The following is an 18,148-nucleotide window of genomic DNA, read 5'->3' as shown; positions in this document are numbered from 1 at the left end:
ACACCCCCAACCTCTGTCCTCCTGGCACCTCCCTCCAGTGTGGCACTTCTTGGGGCACTTCCTGTCGTTAGGACTGGAATGAAATGCATGTGTGATAAAGCTGTGGACACTCCTTTTCTCCTGAGGGCCAGCGAGGAGAGGCACGTGAGTGTGGTGCTGCTGGGAGACCAGGGCCCTAGGGAGCGTCAAAAATTGGGAAGGGAGGAGCGGGGACAACATGTCTTTTCCTCTTTTCCAACTCAGTTTTGGAGACAGGACATTTGAGCCTGGGCTGGGCTACTGGAATACCACACATTGACAATGTGGAGTGCCTGGCGTGAGCACCCACAGCCAGTGTGCCGCTGGCTTCAGAGCTGCCCTCTCCATCGTTGGAGGTGCTCACCTGGGTTATGAAGGTGGTACTCCTGACTGGTCCAGGGACCTGCCCTAAGGAGGTGGAAACCTGGGGTAGCACAGTTATTGTCCTTCTCCTCTCCTGTCAGCATCGCCCCATGCTGCTTGCTGACTTCAGGGTGCAGTGTCTTCCAGGTTTGTCTCGTTCAGACAGCAGGCACGAAGCTTGCAGACTGGGGACTGGACTTGGAGGGGAATGTCCAAGTGAAGGCCCGGCGCTGGGCTGTGCTCTGACCCAGGGCTCTTCACTTTGTGGTCCGGAGCACGGTGGCCCCATCCAGTGGCCGAGGGCTCTAACTCCTCGCAGCTCCAGGCCATCCCTCCACAACTGGTGTCCCAGGAACCCAGTGGGGGATCAGAGGTGGTTCTGGAGGGCACTTTCCAAAACTGAAGCTGCCCCTGCTTGAACATGCCGTCTTTAAAGCAGATGAGAGAGAGATCAAATTGTGCATGAAGGTGCACTTTCCTGCCATCCTGGCACCTGTGGGAGGGTTAGGTCTGGAGAATGAGAATGTGCCAGTGTGCGTGCATGTGTGTTTTTTGTGAGAAAGGATGGGTCCAGAGGAAGGGGCTGTGGTGGGTCCCACAGAAGGACTCGGCGGCCAAGGGCACAACCAGAGGGGCAGAGCCTGACTCCCAGATCAGAACACTTGGTCCATGGATCCCCTGGAGCCCTGGTGTGGCTCCTTGTGGGGACTTTGGAAGCTTCAGTGCAGCCTTCAGGGAGCTTGTGGTTAATTACAGGCCAGGCTTATAAGGAGGAAAGGTACCAACAAGGCTGTGCAGTCGGGACAGGTGTGGAAGGGAACCAGGCGATGGGGAGGAGCCCTCAGGGCCAGTTGGTCAGGAAGGCATCCGGGAAGGAGCTGTGCCTCCAAGGATAGGAGGGTTTGCAGGTGGAAAAGAACCCTGGGGAGGGAAGAGAGCCACAGACGGAGAGGGAAGATGAGAGGCACATTTGGAGACTGTTGGTTGAGACCCATTTGGCTGAAATAGAAAACTTTCTGGGAGCAGTGACAGAAAGCTGACCAGATCAGAAGGTGGTTGTAGGGTTGTAAGGTGATGGGGATGTTGATGAGCAAGACGCTGCTTTTCTGGAGAATCTGGGTTCAATTGAACACACAAACTCACCCTCTCAGAAGTGCAGATGGACTGGCGCCCTTGTCCCCTCTCCTGTAGGGAAGGTGTCCTTGTCCCTGAGTGGCCGAGGGGCATGAGGCTGCCATACCCTGGCCTTGCCTGGGCCCGATGGTGGCATCTTCCCTCTCCTGGGAGGTCCTGCCTTGAGGCTGGTGCAGGTGGAGGTGCCAGGGTGGGACCCAGCGCTGCAAAGCCGTGTGCACGATGCAGCACCTTGCCTCTCACCAAAGAACAAAATTACTTACAATTACATGCAATTAGCAATTTTAAATTATTAATGGTGGTGAAAGAATGTGTCTGTTCAACAAATAATGTGTTGTAATTTTTAGTAATTGAAAGTAATTTCTAGCAATTAAATTCTAATTTAGTGCATTTTCTGGGTGATGCCTTTATTCAAGGGGTGCCTCTGAGTTGTGTTGTTGGCGCTTTTTTCCAGGCACTTTGTTCAGTAAAATTTGCCAAGTAAGGCATTTGGGGGGAGAAAAATAACCAAACTCTTGGAAGCACAGCAAAAATAAAGAGTTGCTGCAGGCTGACCCAGTGGAGCAGTGTTTCACTTGGGGTGTGAAGAGATGTCCGCCGCCTGTTGGCACAGGCTGTCCCCCCGAGGCACCTCTGCCAGTCTGTCCAGTCACTTAAAGGAGCTCGGTCTGGTAAGGCATTCAGGGAGCGTGTCCGGCCCAGCCCACTGTGCTGGGTCACAGGATGCTGGCTGGGACAGCAGCTGACCCTTGCTAGGGGAGAAGGCTAGAGAAAGGGCAGTGGCTGGACACCACGGGCTGGACACTGCCACGGGACCTGATTCTTCTTATTCACTTCTTCTCTTAGCTTTTGGAACTGGACTTGGGGGCAGGCATGCTCAGGGCGGGCGGGGCCAGGGAGGACAGAGAGAGGCTCTGGCAGCACCTGACGAGTTCACCTAATCACGGTGGACTTGCACGTGAAGAGCAGCTGGAGACTCTTTGTCTACCCAAGGAGGGGATCTTGTCCCTGATGAAATCTGTCCTCTCCTTTGTCAAGTGACAAATATTCTGACTAAATTCTTCAGAAACACAGTGACATGGGTTCATCTGGGGGCTTTACTCCCCTTGCAAATCCATCATTTAATGACTGTCAACGTCAATGATCCATAATTGATCTATAAATCAAAATTGGGGTGAGTTTATTATAAGCCAGATCTGAGGACTAGCCCAAGGTCTTCTTTCCCCAAGGAAGGAAGGGCACCAAAGTAAGGTGTACAGAGTGGTTATATACTGTCTTGAAACAAAGAGCAAATATCACTTGTGACAGGAATGTCCCTTTTACTTCTGTCACGAGAAGCTTGGCTGGCACAGCAGGTCAGTAGTCAGAAGGTCAGTGGTCACGAGATGAGTACGGCAGGTCAGTAATTAATCCTTAGTTTCCAGGAAGAGATGCTTGTCCTCAAAGAAGTGCCAATATGGGGGAAGCTACATCCCTATCTTTAGAGGCATCATTCTTGTCTTGGGGACATAGTAAATGTTTAAAGCAGATGTGCAATGTACGCTCGACAGGCCACGTCTGGCCCTTTTGGAAAAACAAGGTCAGGCCGAATTAGTTTTAAACCAAATGGCTTCCTCATATGCTCTAGTATATACTATTGCTTTTCCTTTATTTATCACTACACAGGACTTCTTCCCACTGCCCTGGGTCATACATGAACCTTGAGTGTGAGTCTGCCTTCCATATTTATCTTCTGTTGGAAGTAGTGATACCAGCACCCAAAGACATAAGAATGAAAGGCCAACCATTTTTACATGTTTCTGTCTTTTTCCTGAACAAACTGGGACCAGGGTGACACCTCACATCTCCCAGACAGCAGCCTTGTTCAATCCAGGGGGGTGTGTCCTGGACACTGCCCCCTGAGTCCTGCTGGCTGGTGTGTGTCTGCCTGGCCCTGGGCAGTTAATGTTGTCTGAAGGGTCCCACATGCACTTGCTCGGGGCTTTTCTGTTCTGTGTCTTCCTCCTTCCCTCCGGCTCCTGTGCCAAACCTGAAAGCCCCTCCCTGCCCAAGTGCCAGAGCTCCTCAAGACCCGAGTCCACAGCCACTTCTTCAGAAAGTCATCTGATGATGGTCTCACACTGGCTGGGACAGGGGGTCTCAAGCTTCTCGGACTGGGGCCCTTTTTATAGCAAATATTTTGTAATGCCCCCTTTTGTGCCCTGAAATGGGATTAATAAATTACAGCATCCCCAACACACTAGAATTTAAAAAAATGAATATGATGCTATGACATAAAGGACAGTAGAAGAAAAATGAGTGATGATAAAGCAACATGCATTTTGATATGTGCATACCCCAGCACAGACGAGGATGGAATGAGGTGCCTGGTGCAGAATCTCAGTGAATGGCAAAACCAAATGCAAACTGCGGTCCTCTGCGTGCTGTGGGGACCAGCACAGGGTCTGAGTTACCACAGGTGCTCCACAAATGGTGCATGGAGGACTGAAAGTACATGCTGAGGTTACAGGCCTGCCCTGAGTTTCTGAAAGAGGAGCAGGATCCTGAAGTGCACACTTGTGTGGGTCTGTTTGTGTCCTCCCCCACCAACCCCGTGGAAACCCCTGAGGGCTGAGGAGCACCCTGAGGAACCCGGGAGGTGGAGGCCTGGCCGCTGTGCTGCCCAGCAGAGAAGAGAGGGAGGACACGCTATCTTCTCCCCTCCCTCTGCTCACGGGCCTGATGCCAGGACCCCTTGTTCCATTGATTTTCCTGCTTCCTGGCAGCAGTGGCCATGCTCAGGAGCACTAGGCACCTGTGGCTGGTTTTACCGAGCAACTGTGTTTAGAAGGGCTTCTGGCCTAAGGAAAAGCCACGGAAAAGAAAAGTTGCATTCTGTTTCCTGATCATTTGTTAAGGGCAATTCGCACAGCTGCCTGGGAGCCCCGGTGGCGAGCTCTGACCTTTTCAGCTTGTGTGATTTGGTCTTTCTGAGCGGAAACAGCAATTGTATCTGCCAACATCTCTTCAGGCAAAATGGTTAGGGGGCTGGAAGGGAAGCAGAGGCAGTAAGTTCCCTTTCTACACATTTAACCAGGGACAGCAGAGGTGAAGTTTGAAGACCAAGAATCAATCTAAACATAAAAAGAAGAGAAAGGAACGGGAAGAAAGAGGAGGTAATAGCTCCTTGGGAGGGCTCACGATTATTCCATGACCTTTCTGTGAAAACTGAGAGGACAGCAGTGTCTTTCATTTTTCCGGGGAGTGTTTACTAAATGCCATGGTGTGTCCAGCCCTGAGCTGTGGCAGAAGGGGTGCCAGGGGAGGGCCCTCACATTCCTCAGCCCTCTTGCCGTAGGCCAGTTCTGGTAGTACGCTACGTGAAAGTGCCTTCCTGATTGCAGGTGTCCTGTGGTCCTAACTCTGGTTTGGGTTGAAGCATTTAAACGCCCCCCCCCACCCCCCCCCGCTGCCTTCTTGTCCTCTGATGGATGAACAGCAGCTCAAGATGGAAGCAGGTTGGATCCTGAGTCCCTGCTGGGAAGGAGGCGTTCTACTTTGTTGTGTTAACTGCTAAAGTGTTGGGGTTAATTTGTCACTGTAGGATCACCAAAACCTAACACAGAGGAAATTCAGTCTTGGGGAGGCTGCTGTAGAAACAAATAAGAATGCTATGTGTGGTAATTAGAATGGAGGCTACACATTCATGCACGATATATACTAAGATTTTTGTGAATGCCAAAATTTATTAATTAACTCTATAACAGCATATAATCTACTTCTTAAAATAAAGTATGATTTAAGAAGTTAAGGAAAATTTCAGAGCCTTGATGATTCTATATGAATAAGACTAAGTTAATGGAGATACAAAAATACATATTGCCACTAAAATAAACTGTGTGACTTCAGCACATTATTAAGTGAAATGAACTAAATTGCAAGAAGCAGTAATGAGGTGGTGAGCAAGGTGGATGTGTGGTTTGTTCCATGTGTGTGGACAGTGGAGATGACGATGAAATGTACAGAATGTCAAGGTGAAGTCATGTACCGGGAGCTCAGGAAATGCTCCTGACGTCCTGAATCAGCCAGCATCACCAGGAGACAGGGCAGAGGACTGAGAGCATGAAAGGGCAGAGTTGGGGAACAGACAGCAATGGCGTAAGGGGAAGGAGCACCCTCTAGAGTTGATTCTCTTCTCCCTACTCTGATTGTTTCCTGATCTGGAACCATGGGAGGCCCTTTTCTGGAGTAGTTTTAAGACTTGGTAGGCTAGCGCTGCTGGGAGAATGGCACTCGTGGTAGAATCGACAGGTGATGACTAACAGGTGTTTGCTGCAGGCATGCACATTAAGGTCCTTTAGGAGGCGGCCTGGTGGTGTAGTGGTTAAGTTCGCACTCTCTGCTTCAGTGACCAGGGGTTCATGGATTTGGATCCCTGGTCCAGACCTACACACCGCTCATCAAGCCAGGCTGTGGCAGTGTCCCACATATGAAATAGAGGAAGATTGGCACAGATGTTTGCTCAGTGACAGTCTTAATCAAACAAAAAGAGGAAGATTGCCAACAGATCTTAGCTCAAGGCCAATCTTCCTCATCAAAAAAAAGTCCCTCTTTAGTTACATGACTCTAGTTTCCTCCTGGCTGGTCCTCCTCCCTGCCCTCTGGTTAGCATTCTCCATCACATTCATCCACGTCGTGAGGCCAACCCCAGGTACTTGTGTGCTTCACTTCATGGTTCAGTGGAAGAAATCCCAGCAAGACATGTCTAATTGCAAAGGGCTGTCCGACCCACAGCAGCTATTTCTGATCCCACCTTGCTGGATAATCCTTGGTCTTACACTCAGAGATTTTATACTGTTGTAATGTCAGCTCACGTCCAGACTCAGATTTCACTCATGGTGTTACTGTGTAAGCCACATGCGTGTAATGTCATAAAGGTGGGACCACATACTGGTGGAGGAAGAGGGAACACACTGGGAATGGGGAGCGACATCTTGACGTTAGAATGTACAAACTGTGTATTTTCTGAGCAAACCTATTCAGTGTCTTTGGTAAGCAATGCCTAAAATTCAAGATTCTGTGATTCAAGGTATTTCTCTATTTCTGACAATAGCCACTTATAAAACCAGCCAACAAAGAATTATACTGCTACCCAAGCTTTTAAAAATATACTGGCCGTTCTTAATCTTGACCCTTGATACCATGGTATTTGCAAAAAGTGGAATGAGCCAGCCTTGCATGAAGATGGCTGTGGCCCAAGAATTGACCACCACAGACCTGGGCATGCTCCCTCCTCTGAGGCAGGAATGTTCCTCAAGGTATTATTTTCATAGGGATTTGTTGTTTTCCTAGGGACCCTTGTTTTCATAAGGACCCGTTCCATTTGGCTTGAGATGTGTCTTGCCCAGACCCTCCCTTTTCTTCTCTAGCTTCCTCAGCACCCATGCCGGATCCTGAGGCAATTTCCCACTTGCCTCAGTTTCCTCTTATGCCCTTTGACCTTCTCGATAAAGAGGATCCCAGCCAGGACTTAGCGAATGGTAGAACTGGCTAAATAATTCATTCATAAGCACTGACTATAGAAAATAATATGAAACAAACCAATAATCTCACGACAAAACCAGAGCAAAGTTATCGAAAGAAAGCTCTCTTGTACTTCAGGTGCCTGACAGTAAGGACGGTGATCACCCCCAAGTCCCTGGAGCTTCAGCCAGTGTCAGAGACACCTCTGGGCGGTGACGAGGGTAGAGGTGCCCGGGGCCTGGAGGTGGTTTCTGATCCCAGGCTTCAGCCATTTAACCAGAGCCCTTCTCGAGGAGACATTGAAAAGTGGCTGACATGGGGAGAAAACTAGCGTCACGTTCTCCCGTCCAGGGCTCCTCCTGGGGTTCGCTCTCCTCCTTGCTAGTGTCTGAAAGTTGCTGGCAGCCTGTGCAGGGGCCCGTCCCTGACTGCCCAGCGGGAGACTTCGAGGTTTGCTTTAGACTCACGGGACTGCTCTTTGGCAAACACATCTGGTGCTCAGGCCGTGACAGATCTAGTCAGTGGAGGTCCATTTTGTGACTCTCAAAGAATTTCAAATAAATTCATCTGTGCATATAATGAAAAGTTACTTATCAGTAGCCCATCAAGTGAGTTATTAATGTTTGCTAAAGTTTGGCCTGCAGAAACTAAAAAGTGGCAGCGTCTGCAGAGAAGTCCGAGCCCCAAACTTCCGTGCTCAGGGTCTCCCCCCACCTCCCCACCCTGCGCAGACTGCTGCTGACATGCCTTTGCTGTGGGCAGGGCCCTTGATGAGTCATGTTGAGTTGTTGGTGGCTCTTCATTATGCATTCTGTAACTATCTACTTTAATGTTAAGTTGCTGCTGGCCCAGCTTTGTCAGTATTTGCTCGTTTACTGTTGGACATTCAGTTAATTATGCAGTGTGTGGAGAGGCCTATTTGCATCAAAAGCACTTTAGGCCTGAGGATCCCAGTGACTCAAGTTTGAGGCGTGTTTGCTGGTTGTTCAGAGCTGACTCTGCTATATTGATGATGCAAACAGGAACGAATAGGAGTAGAGCCACCATCTCAGTCATTGCCTGTTAAGTTCAACTTCATTTTCATCACAGAGTAGTTTCTCCAGGAGCTCTTTGGTAGAGAGGGAGGCCTGGGAGCCTTCTGCCCTTCTGTAGACAATTGTGGTCAGTATTTCCCCCGTCACTCCCCTAAGGTGACTGTTTCCTCCCTGGCATTCAGGCAGCTGTATGGGGTAGGTGTTCGTTAGGAACATCCGTCTTCCTGTGGGAGCATGACTTGCTCATGAGTACAAGAGCAGGATGTGCCTCCTCAGGCCACTACCTCCTGGTAATCTGGATAGAGCTGCAGGAAGCAGGGCCCTGCCTGGCTCTGGCCCGGCTCTCCTCTCTGCTGCTACAACATCGTCCCTTGCTCTGGCCTGTCTGCTTCTGGCCTGTAGGACCCGCCCTGCCAGCACACGGCTTTGGACTGGCCTCCCTCACAGGGTCTTGCAGGAGTCCCTGACTTCTACAAGCTGGCCGACGCCTTTGCTCGGCTTGCCTCCAGCATGTACTTCCCATGTCCCGGGAGCGGGACAGTCTATGCTGGGCTCCTCCATGGATGGGCTGTCATTGCTGCAGGGGAGCTCTGGTCACAGTTGAGTCCAGGGCCAGATAGGCCGAAGGGTCCAGGCCGTATCAGCACAGGAAAAAAGCAACAGCCTCTTCCCAGGGAAACCCCAGATCCCCTCTTCAAACCTCCTGGTCTCTGAGCCTTCCTATACTGGAACTAAAACAGAAAAGGAGAAGATGCACTTCTGCATTTCTCTCTCCAAACCCATGTCATCTCCTCCAGTTTGGAGAACCTCAGACAGGTTATGGGTTCCCAGTGCTCCAGCTGACTTCATTCTCTGATGTCCCAAGAAAGCTACTAAATGGGATTTCTCATCCTGTACGGCTTCTTGGACATTTTGAAGCTTGTTCTTATTCTTGGCACAAAAGTTTCCTTCTTCAAGCATCGTCTGCCCACTCCTTTCCTCCCCTACCCAGGGACTTAAAAGCCTGACTTGAATATGCTTAAAATAGTTTTAAAATTAAAGTAGTGTTACAGAGTGTTTTACTCACACATCTGAGTCTTGGTCTTGTGGGTGGAATATTTTCAGGCACAGACAGTGTGGTCAGAGAGAAAGAAGTTGATACCTTGGATTACATTAAAATTAACAACTTCTTTTCATTGAAAGATGCCGCTGAGAGAGAGAGAGAGACAGACAAGGTGAGCTATAGGTTGGAGAAGACATGGCCATGCATACATCTGATAAAGGACACATCTCCAGAATGTATGCCGATTACAAACCAGTGCAGACAGCGTGACAGAAAAATGGCCAGAAGACCTGGGCAACATCCACACAGAGAAGGTGTGCATCTGGCTGGCATGTGTCAGAAGGCGTTTGGTCAGTTAGTTTCCAGAGAAATGCAAGTCAAACCTGCGCAGGATGCTGCCTGCGCCCACCTTAGCACCCCAGTGGGGACTGTAGGGCCTGGCATGGGGATCGTGTCACTGTTGTGTCCTCGGTGGTCAGGGCCATCCCTTTCCCATCTCGCAAACTCGTCACCTAGAAAGGGCCCAATGAAAACAGCAGAAGTGGGCTCTGTGATCCAGGGGACCATGTGGAGGACAGCTGCCGTCCAGTTTTTATTGGTACCAAGGAAGATAAGTGCAGAAACTCAGTAGGACCACCGCTCCTACTGGCTGCTGTTGGGGCCCTTTCTGCATCAGGCATGGAGCTTAGCTCCCCCAAACCCCACTAGCCAGGTGAGGGCCCTGTCAGAGGCTCAGGGACTGAGGACGTGCCCAGGTACTGCTGCATAAGGGCCTGGTGCTCTCGCGCACCCGGCTCGTCTGCTTCACGGGGGCAGGACATCTCCCCCAGGGAAGGGCCCCCAGGAACAGACCTTTGGTGTATTTTACCTAAGGAACAATCAAATGGAAGATGTGGGGGGCAGGGGCGAGCAGGGGTGTGATGACAACCCTGGAGTGCTCCTTGATCCCACTGTGGAAACCTGAACAGCAGCCACTGTGACCTCCCTTGAACACACATAGAGATGTGTGGCATGCAGCATACACTTCCGAAAAACTGCAGTTTCAGGCCCGGCAACCACTTTCAATAACAACGTCACTGGATGTCCTGTGCTCGGCTCTGTGTGCTTGCAGCTGTGGCTTTGACATGCTCAAGGATCATCTTGTGTCATTGATCCACTGAGGAAGCTCCAATTAGCCATCACATAGTGATTACTACTGACCACCCTCCATCTCCAATGTGCTCTATTGTGTTGAGAATCTTGCGCCCTGAGATGGCACCAACTGCAGCACAGATGTCCCCAAATGCAATATATTGGGCCAGCAATTGTGTGTCACAGAGCCCCCAGTAGGTGTTTAAATGACAGGCTGGGTCCCATCACGTTGTCCCAGCTTTTACATGGTTTACGGGGGGAGGAAGTGGGGAGGTGATGTTAAGGAGCAGAAAATAATGTTTCTAGCACTGTGGGCACAATTAATACTGTGGAGAAATGCCCCAAAGTCTTGCCATAGAGATAGGAAACGGAACAGTTGTGCACAGCTGGTTGCAGAGGCTGGACTTCATTCTCTGCCCTTGAGTACTAAGTAATAGACGTCTTAAAGTTATTCTAAAAATGTTTCTCAGTTTGGTCTCTTCAAATTATGGAAGGAGGAGAGAGAGATGAAGGAAAAGGAAGGAGAAGAAAACACCACAGAATGTTAGACTTGTCTTCCCAAAGAGGATAGTTAGGGGGTTCAACTCCAACCAACAAAGCAGATTCCCTTGACTGGCCGTTGTCAGCTCTCTGAGATGGAGTCCCGGCAGGCCCATGTTGCCCTGTCCAGCCCTGGATTAACCACTCTTCCATGCAGTGTCCCATGGGATGTGATGCCGAGTCCACATCAATCTTTTCTCAGGATTCCTGCAGCTCTGAAACGAAGAAGTAGTCCTGTGCTGAGTGGGCTCCCAGCACTGCGGTGCTCCTTGGGCTGGCCATGGGCATTGCCCACAATCGCTGCAGACACACAACTTACTTAATGCCTGAAGATGCTCCAGATGGAGAGAGCACACACTCTCCTGGTCGTGTTTCTAATGAGGGTGGTTCTGCCTGTGAGTAACCACGTCTGCTTCCAGCGGGTGCTGATTGCAATAACCACCACCCTGCATGTGAGCTCTGCTGGGCCCTGGCTCCCGTGAGAAGCCAGGGCAGCAGGCGCTGTCCTCCTGACTCTGTGGCTCCTTCCTGATTAAGCAGTCTTTGAAATGCCACAGCAAGGTGTAAACATTTCCGAACCTCTTAAATTAAAGAGCTTCCTGAGTGCTTGGCGAAGCTGCAGCAGGTGTAGCAGCTGTGTAATGTATAAATCATTATAAGCAAGGCTTGAAAGTAAGTGAGGCATTTATGTTGCAGCTCCTCTGCCCTTTAGCAGCAAAGAAAATGGAAAATGCCAGCACATCCCAAATGCAGAGGGGAGCAGGCGTGAGGGTGCAGGGTGCTGGGTGCTCAGCCGGGGGATATTAAGCAGCCTGACCCCAAGTCTGAAGGGAGGATCTCCCAGCAGTGGCCCCATGTCAGCACCCTGATTAACAAAGACATTTAAGTAATGTCACTGCTCTGCATAACAATTTGAGCCTATTTTCCCTTTTGTATAGCCAATGAATGATTTTTTTTTTAATTTGGCATATTTGAACTCCATCTTTTAATGGTGTCAGATGACGACACTTTTAGTTATTCAACTGACTATGAATTCAATCTTCAAAAGTAACGCAGCTTTCATTTCTGCTCTGATTGAAAGTGTAATTTTGTGAACGTGCCCACTGCTGAAGCAAAACTGTGAGGTCCCTTCTTCAAAACCTTTCCTTAATTGTGCAGAGTTAGGTGCTGCTCATAGGCTCCCTAACCCGTGGTTTCCTTTTGTGAGCACTAATGGGAAGGAAAGCGTACAATCAAGAGTCTCAGGTCAGATTCCATCTGAGGCTTCTCGACCCCTTTGTTTCACTCAAGACCCTAGGTCTGTCCAGAGAACTCTTGGATCTGCCTGTCTTGACTGCATTGTGGCTGCCTGGCCTGACTATCCCAGTGCTATCAGTCCATGTGGCTGCCCGAGCTGGCCTCTCTCCAGGGTCAGATGCCTAGGGAGGGTGAGCTGTCTGCCTGCAGCCTGGACACCGCCACCGGCAGCGTGTCACCAGCAAGAGCACTGCACTGTACTCTTCCTGTCCCAGGCACCAGCCTAGGCTGAACCGACCCCGAAAACCTGCAGATGGATTGGGTGCCCAGTCACATCAGGAAGTGGACAGCCCTTCCTCAGAACCAGTTGGGCATGGGAGCAGGCAGAGGCAAGCCTTCCACTCTGGTTTTCCTCAGGGCAGTTTCCCAGGTGAACAGTGAGCTGGTTTGGGGACACACACACATGCCTCCTGCAAAGAAAAGGGGGAAGAAAGCGGCTCAATTATGCCAACAAGGGATCCCTTCTCATTCACCCTCTGAAAACGCACCCAGCCTGGGGAGGGGCTTCACTCCCAACACGGGCGTGCTGCAGCTACTTTTCGGGGCGCTGTTCCTGACCTTCTGACTCCAGGACACAAGGGGAGTCTCAGGAGATGGCCCTCCTTGCCAATCGACAGTCAGTGCTTTCAGGACAAAGCAGTTGGATCATTTGGAGAAACTTCAAGGAGGCAGCCAGACCTTTGGGGCTTCTCCCAACTCCGAAGGTGGTGCCGTCGAGCACTCTTACCCTTGAAGATAGTGGTGCTCAGCTCTGAGCCTGGCTTTGGCCGGCAGCCTGATGGACACTAGTACCCTCAGGGTGCCCTGTTGTCTAGCGCTCCTCCAGTGTCACCCTGGGCACCTGCCGGGGCTCTGAATTTAACCATGCCGTGTGCAGTCATACGAAGGTAAAGCAGAGTGAGACAAGCGTATCCCAAGTCCTCAGAAGCTCCCAAGGAGGAAGGAGCAGGGAAACACATTTCTCTGCTGGTTCCTGCTTCACTGCTTCCCAGAGGGCGTGGGCAGGTCCTGTGGGAGGAGCCTTGAGGTCCCAGGGAGGTGATGGATTGAAGTGCTTGGAGAAAGCATGAGAATGGTACAGATGTGAGGTGTTTTCAGGGTCCCAGTGACCACATCCTAACGCCAAAGAACGCACTTCCTCAAGCAGAAAGGCCATGTGCCAGTGTGTTCAGCTCATCAGGTGGGGAGCCTCTGCCCCAGCGCTGGGTGGGGAGGCCCAGACCCATGTGTGTGACTCAGTGTGCTGGAGAGAGAAAGCAGGGGAGTGCAGCCCCACGAAGAGGATCCCTGGTTCCACGTTTCATACGGGGGGCTTTAGGGGGTCTCAACCGAAGGCATTGATAGGAACGCCTATTCATGGAAGAGCTGGGTGCCTCTGGACAAGGCCTTTTGGAGATGTGTGTCTGGACCATGTCCCAGCAGTTCATTCATTCCTTCCCACCAGTCTTCGTGGAGACCACACTGTGTGCCAGACACAGCTCTCCTGGGCAACCCACATGCGTCTGCCTGACCTCCGGCGGCTGGGGCACCTGCTCTGATGGCCGTCTGTGACAGTGTGATAGGAGCACCCTGCTGTGGGGGTGAGAAGGCTGCCTGGAGGGCGGGATGCCTTATCCAAAAGAGGAAAATGTGCAGAAGGTGGCCCCGCAAAGGGGGCAGAGGGAAGAATGGGCCCTGGGAAGTGGGTACCCCCACCTCTGGTAGGAGCAGAGGTGGCCCATGCGGAGCTTGGGCATCTACCTCAGGGGCTGCCGGAGGGTCTCCAGCAGAAGAGGCTGAGTGGGGGGTGTGGAACTAGGACCATGGGAGGTGCACAGCCACTCGCCGCTGGGAGCTCTCCAGTCTGGCTGCTTGGCTTCTGGGCCCCGAGCATGAGGGGCCTACTCTCAGGAAGCGGCACTCCAGCGGGAGGGGGCCAGACTATGTTGAGCAGATAGAGAAGTGACCCTCAGCGGGTGTTTCTGGGCTGCAGGCAGTGGAGAGCAGAGAGGAGAGAGCCCGAGGTTTGCAAGGCTGGCTGTGGAGGGAGGGGTGTACTGTCTGACCCGTGGGTGAGCATGGTGGAAGAGAGGGCTCTCCCTCTGAAGGGAGAAACTGAGGAAGGAGGCAAAGTTTGGGACCCAGAAGCATCTCCCAGGATTTTGAGGGAAGTGACCAGAGTGGACAGGGGCCCAACATGAGCATGACACTGGCCGGGCAGAGAAGATCATGTTATAGAGAAGTGTATGCTTGCACTGTTTGAGGGTTTTCTACCAGGAATACGCATAACACAAGCCAATTTTTTTAAATGGGGTGTTTTCAGCACTCAGCTGAAAAGTGGGTTGGAGCTCTGGTGAGGGAGGGTCCTGCAGAGGAGCCCACGGCTCCCCCATCCTCCTGTCCTGACGAGGGGACTTGGAGCTGTGTCAGGTCTCCAGAGGTAAGTACAGCTTGGTGGCATCTCTTGCTTGGCTTATTGCAGTAGCCCTGAAGTCACCCCCACTGCTGCCTTCACCCACTCAAGTCCAGCCTCTACACAGGACCCAGCTGTGCCAGCCCTGGGCACTCTAAATTGTTTGTGGAATGAATAGGGAATGGGGCTTAGGAAAGTGATTTTGGAGCCATGAGAATTAAATGCCACATGCGGAAGCCCTCATAGTGTGCTGTATGCAGTAAGAGCCCAATAAATAAATACTCCTGTAATATAACATTACTTTCAATAGTAAATACTAACAGAATGCACAGATAACTCTCCACTCTAAATTGTAGTATGCCTCGTGTCTTATTTCATCTGGATATGTGTTTTAGTTCCTCTGCTGAGTTAGATAGTTTTATTCCTATCGTGACACTTAGGAGGTAGTTCTCAACTCTAAGCGGCTGTTCGTTACACTTGGTGCCACAGTTATCGATTGAGGGGCAGCGGTATCAGCAAGCATCGGAAGTGAGGAGACTTCCATGTTAACCATATGCCCTCCTTCTAAATCATGCTTCCCAGCTTAGGAAATGAGAATGTTGAAGTGTAAGAGTGGTGAGGCTCAACTTGATTTAAGTTTAAGAAGGGAGGTAGTTGTAAACGCCATCCAGCACTGTCAGCTGGTCAGTGCTGTCACTGAGAATCAGCTGGAATTGGGCTGTCAGTCACTATTAGCTGGATACATAGATGCAGGATATGCTAGCAAAATATTAGTGTCTGGGTTGGCTGTCATTTCAGCCTTTCACATTTCAAGAGTCTTTGAAATTAGCATAACCTACTACTGTGCAGAGAGAGTGTTCATCTGTTGAGAGGCAGTGGTTCTGCCCATTGCCTTTTGGGATCGGAGGGCCTTCAGCTGGCAAATACCCACCTAGTCCCCTGGAAGGCGAGGTCCCTAGTGAGGGAAAGGATTGTGAAGGGACTCAGAGCTCACCCACACTAAAATGGAAGGTCATGGAGGGTGGAATCTTCACCCTCCAGCAGCTAGAGAGCCGAAACACTTAGGAATGAAAATCTGGATACTGGTTCTGAGCCTGGCCCCCGTCAGGCTCTCTGGTAGTGTAAATGGAGAAAAAACCAAATAGTGTCAGCTGGACAAAATCCCCCAGTAGAAGTTACCAGAAGCTAATGGGACCCCCAAACCTGGGGCAGCTCGGGGAGTTAAGAAGCCATCCTATTGGAGTGCAAGGGTTCTTCATCACAACAGTTCAAGTAGGACCGAGGGCCACAGATGGTCATTTGGCTCAGAAGTGGGCAAGATGCACACCACACGTGAGTGGAGGGCCCACCCTGCTGTCCAGAGAGAAGCACCCAAGGCCTAGACACCTTGCCCTCAACCACGGAGTAGTGGGAGGGGCTGCGGGAGGGGGGCTGTGTGCACACATGTGTTTGTATCTGAGTGTGCACATGTGTATATGTGACTGTGAGTGTATTTGCACACATGAATGTGTGCACATGTGTGCACGTGTGGTTTTATGCATGATCGCATGTATTCATGTGTGTCTGTGTATGTACACATAGGTGTGTTTGGGCAGTGTGTCTATATTCGTACGTGTGCTTATGTGTCAGTGTGTGCACACCTGAGTGTATATGTGCATGTATTCATGTGTGAGTGTATGTGTGCACATGTGGGTATGTGTGTTCACATATGAGCATACATGTGCATGCACATGTGTGTGTCTATGTGTGTATGTATGTGTGCATGTAGATCAGGAAAGCAGGATGGGGAGGCGGGAGAGAAGAGGGGAGGCCCTGGGGCACTCGCTTTAGCCGTAAGGGCTTGTCTAAACATCCTCCACCTTCATGGGATAGAAGGTCTCAGGCTCTGATACCTTGGAAGCCCTCGGTCTGCAGCCATCAGCTTGGGAGCACAAGGTTCGGGACTCATGAGGTCCTCCTTGTGGTCGGGCCATAGCTGGAAGGTGAACTGCAGTGCAGTTTTGGAGGTTTGGGACCATGGATGCTCCCCTGAGTTCTTTCTCCTGAAGTAATAGCAACCCCATCAGAATGTTCAAAGTGCTGCAGACACATTCCCTGAGAAGGTCTCTAGAACATGGAGCAGTACATCTGAAAGGCATTTCCTGTGTTCCACCAAGAAGTTTCCACATTCTTGTCTGCTTCGTGTCCCGGCATTTGTACCTCCCAGAGAGAGTTTCAGAGAGTGCTGGGGAGAGCTGCCTCCTAAGTCCGCCTTGCTGTTTTGTCTCTCCTACGGGAGACCCACAGAGCAGACATTGGTGTTCCAGCTCAGGCCAGGCTGCTGCACTCCATGAGCTCCCAGCCACCTCTGGAACTTGCAGGGATGCCATCAGTTTCCTTCCCAGCAGTGGGAAGTCAGACACTCCCCAGAACAGGAGCTGTTTGCTGAGAATTGCTGGCCCTCCGGACCTCAGTGCCTCCCTGTGCCTGACACCCGTCCGCATCCTCTTCAGTCTTAGCCCAGTGCTCCTGGAATTTGTGCTGACTTCCTGTCCACGATGCGGATGCTGGGGAAGGAAGTTTCTCTCACAATTCCATGTGCAGTTGTTCTTTTCTGGACAATGTCTCACCTCAATCCCATGGGCTCCTTTATGCTCTGCGCCTTCCTGGGCGGCCTCTTCTGCCTGCCAACCCGCTGTCTGCTTGTTTGCTAACCCCTGGCCTTTCCCACCTGTTCTTAGCTGCCTGGTCAGTCTGCAGTGCTGACAGGCACAGTTTTCCATTTGCCACTGCTTCTTCTGGGTCACTGGGAAAGAGCCCAGTTGTCCTCTGTGGACCACTACCTCTAAGACTAACAGAAATGTAAGCAGTTCAGGTTGGGCTGATAGGATAAAATGTTATGGGTGTTTTTGTTTTGGAGGTTGTGGGAGAATGCATTTTGGATTTTATAGCCCTTCTGGGCTTTATTCAAATAGACTCTTTTCCTAGGCCTTCAGAAAAAGTCATATTTAGCCAGATTCATGGCTTTTGTTAACCATGATTTATGAATGTATGCATTATTATACATTACTGACAAATTATTTATACGGCAAAGTTCTGTGTATAAAATTTTATTTCCCATGGAATTATTTAATAAAATTTGAGCTCTGTACTGAGAAGGCCATCTTGTAGACACCAATATGAAAACTTTTGTCAAGCCAGCAGCAGATATGAGAAGGCAGCCCATGGCAGCATCCTGGCTCGAGAGTCCTCAGTGTTGATAATTGCTTTGCTTTACTGGGTATTAGAGCATCTGCTGACTGCACTGATGTGTGCCTCCAAGCACCATGGGTAGATAAACAGGCATCTTATCTGTTAGGCATCTAGGAATTTTAGTTCTCGTGTGCAGACTATAATCCCCTACACATGTGTGCATACACACACATGCAGACAAAAATGCACACACACACACACTCACATGCACACACAAATGCATGCACGTACACACATGCACAGTTGCTCTGCTCCCTGGTGGAGGTTAAAGTGGGTGCACCGCCCTCATCGCAGCTTGGGAGGAGGTGGGGTCCACAGGAAAGGAGTCGCTTCCCCTCTTGGGGCTTTTAGCAAATCCCCTTTACCAGCCTGGCCCAAGCTGAGAAGTACTGCATGTCATGTAATTTTCAAGGTAATAGAAATGCACTTCTCCAACTTCCTAAAGAGATACGCTAGTTATTGGTG

At 50.6% G+C, this 18,148-nt stretch overlaps 1 protein-coding gene across 4 annotated transcripts in view; it reads left to right on the top strand.

Moving 5' to 3' along the window:
- The window catches only part of PTPRN2 (protein tyrosine phosphatase receptor type N2), a 931,942-nt gene that overhangs the window by 270,484 nt on the left and 643,310 nt on the right, over positions 1–18,148 (top strand). The gene's annotated exons all lie outside the window — the stretch shown is intronic.

This window comes from Equus caballus, chromosome 4, assembly GCF_041296265.1.
Source record: "Equus caballus isolate H_3958 breed thoroughbred chromosome 4, TB-T2T, whole genome shotgun sequence".
Lineage (NCBI taxonomy): Eukaryota > Metazoa > Chordata > Mammalia > Perissodactyla > Equidae > Equus > Equus caballus.
Note: the sequence above shows the minus strand (reverse complement) of the source record. Positions and strands in the feature narration are given on the sequence as shown.